The following is a 2,500-nucleotide window of genomic DNA, read 5'->3' as shown; positions in this document are numbered from 1 at the left end:
CTCCAAAAGTGTATATTTAAGTTGTTGCGGTTAAAAAGCTCGTAGTTGGATTTTGGGCGCAGGCGGCCGGTCCGTCGCAAGGCGTGTACTGGCCGTCCTGGCCTCACCTCCGGTTCTCCGCCGGTGCCCTTGACTGAGTGTCGGCGGCGGCCGGAACGTTTACTTTGAAAAAATTAGAGTGTTCAAAGCAGGCGATTCGCCTGAATAATGGTGCATGGAATAATGGAATAGGACCTCGGTTCTATTTTGTTGGTTTTCGGAGCGCGAGGTAATGATTAAGAGGGACAGACGGGGGCATTCGTACTGTGCCGTTAGAGGTGAAATTCTTGGATCGGCGCAAGACGAACGACTGCGAAAGCATTTGCCAAGAATGTTTTCTTTAATCAAGAGCGAAAGTCAGAGGTTCGAAGACGATCAGATACCGTCCTAGTTCTGACTATAAACGATGCCAACTAGCGATCGGGGGGCGTTAGTTTTACGACCTCTCCGGCAGCTTGCGGGAAACCAAAGTCTTTGGGTTCCGGGGGAAGTATGGTTGCAAAGCTGAAACTTAAAGGAATTGACGGAAGGGCACCACCAGGAGTGGAGCCTGCGGCTTAATTTGACTCAACACGGGAAATCTCACCCGGCCCGGACACAGTGAGGATTGACAGATTGAGAGCTCTTTCTTGATTCTGTGGGTGGTGGTGCATGGCCGTTCTTAGTTGGTGGAGCGATTTGTCTGGTTAATTCCGATAACGAACGAGACTCTGGCTTGCTAACTAGTTACGCGACCCAATCGGTCGGCGTCTAACTTCTTAGAGGGACTAGTGGCGTTTAGCCACACGAGATTGAGCAATAACAGGTCTGTGATGCCCTTAGATGTTCGGGGCCGCACGCGCGCTACACTGACCGGATCAGCATGTGCTCGCCTTGGCCGACAGGTCTGGGTAACCCGCTGAACCCCGGTCGTGCTAGGGATAGGGAATTGCAATTATTTCCCTTGAACGAGGAATTCCCAGTAAGCGCGAGTCATTAGCTCGCGTTGATTACGTCCCTGCCCTTTGTACACACCGCCCGTCGCTACTACCGATTGAATGGTTTAGTGAGGTCCTCCGATTGGACCTGGCGCGGCCGGCAACGGTCGAGCCGGCGTCCGAGAAGACGATCTAACTTGATCATTTAGAGGAAGTAAAAGTCGTAACAAGGTTTCCGTAGGTGAACCTGCGGAAGGATCATTAACGGTCTCGCAAACGCTTCGGCGAACGCGAAACTCGGACAAGCGAGAGAAAAAGTTTTTGCTACCCGGCGCCCGACCCGCGAGGAGCGGCGCGCCGGCCGGCGATTCGGTCACCCGGTAATGTTTGCGCGTCGAGTGCCGCGGTGCCGCGCGCTCCGGCTTCAAGCGTCGGCCTGGCCGACCGCTCGGCGCGGTATATTTTGTCACCCTTTAGTGCGAGGCACTGTGCGAGCGAAACAATCGTGGATGGCTCTTGGCGGTGGATCACTCGGCTCGTGAGTCGATGAAGGACGCAGCTAGCTGCGTGAATTAGTGTGAATTGCAGGACACATTGAGCATCGACGTTCTGAACGCAAATTGCGGCCTCGGGTCAATCCCGGGGCCGCGCCCGCCTCAGGGTCGCGTTGCAAACGTTCCGCGCGGGGATTTCTCCGCGCGGCTGCTGCGGCGTCGGACGCGCGAGCGCCCGTCCCGCTCAAGACAGCACGGCACGATGTGCGACGATCGCGACCAGAATCCCGCGCGGCGGCGGCGAGTCGACCTCGAAGAGGCCAACGGCTGGCGGCTCAAGGGCGGGAATCGAGGTGCGCGGCGGCGCGCGGCGCCGACGGCGAGCGCGGAACGGGAAGAATAGTCCCGGTCCTTACTTTCGGCCTGAGGTCGGACGAGGCTACCCGCTGAATTTAAGCATATTACTAAGCGGAGGAAAAGAAACTAACGAGGATTCCCTCAGTAACGGCGAGTGAAGCGGGATGTGCCCATCGCCGAATCCGCGCGCTTTTGGAGTGCGCGGAATTGTGGCGTACGGAATTCGTCACGGCGCGCTTCGCCGGTCGCCCGCGTCCTTCTGATCGAGGCCTTTTCCCAGAGCGGGTGTCAGGCCCATGGCGGCGACAGGCGGGCGCGCTACGGCGTCTTCCCAGAGTCGGGTTGTTTGGGAATGCAGCCCAAAGCGGGTGGTAAACTCCATCTAAGGCTAAATACGGTCACGAGACCGATAGCGAACAAGTACCGTGAGGGAAAGTTGAAAAGCACTTTGAAGAGAGAGTTAAAGAGTACGTGAAACCGTCGAGAGGCAAACGGGAGGGCCTGTCGGGTCGCCCGGTCGCTTTCAGCCGGCCCCCTGTCGGCGACGTTGTCGTGCGGACCCTCACGGGCCGCCGGCGGCGCCGCCCGATCGGGGACCAGCGCACTAGCGCCGGGCGAAGGCCGCGACCGTCTGGACGGCGGCGAGAAGGCCGCGCGCAAGGTAACCCGGCCTCGGTCGGGTACTATAGGCGC

General features: G+C 58.4%; 2 non-coding genes and 1 pseudogene across 2 annotated transcripts in view; all 3 read left to right on the top strand.

The window, feature by feature from the left end:
- LOC146143340 (small subunit ribosomal RNA) overlaps positions 1-1,220 on the top strand; it is a 1,811-nt gene extending 591 nt beyond the window's left edge. The window contains exon 1 of the ribosomal RNA XR_014500321.1: positions 1-1,220. This exon is cut by the window's left edge and continues 591 nt beyond it. This is a non-coding gene — a ribosomal RNA (small subunit ribosomal RNA).
- A 247-nt stretch (positions 1,221-1,467) lies between these two features.
- Positions 1,468-1,621, top strand: LOC146143339 (5.8S ribosomal RNA). The gene has a single exon (XR_014501084.1). It is a non-coding gene; the product is annotated as a 5.8S ribosomal RNA (ribosomal RNA).
- A 271-nt stretch (positions 1,622-1,892) lies between these two features.
- LOC146143338 (large subunit ribosomal RNA) overlaps positions 1,893-2,500 on the top strand; it is a 2,112-nt pseudogene continuing 1,504 nt past the window's right edge.

Source organism: Ascidiella aspersa, chromosome 5 (assembly GCF_963924565.1).
Source record: "Ascidiella aspersa chromosome 5, kaAscAspe10.2, whole genome shotgun sequence".
In the NCBI taxonomy this organism is placed as follows: Eukaryota; Metazoa; Chordata; class Ascidiacea; order Phlebobranchia; family Ascidiidae; genus Ascidiella; species Ascidiella aspersa.
This window is presented reverse-complemented; position numbering and strand designations above follow the sequence as displayed.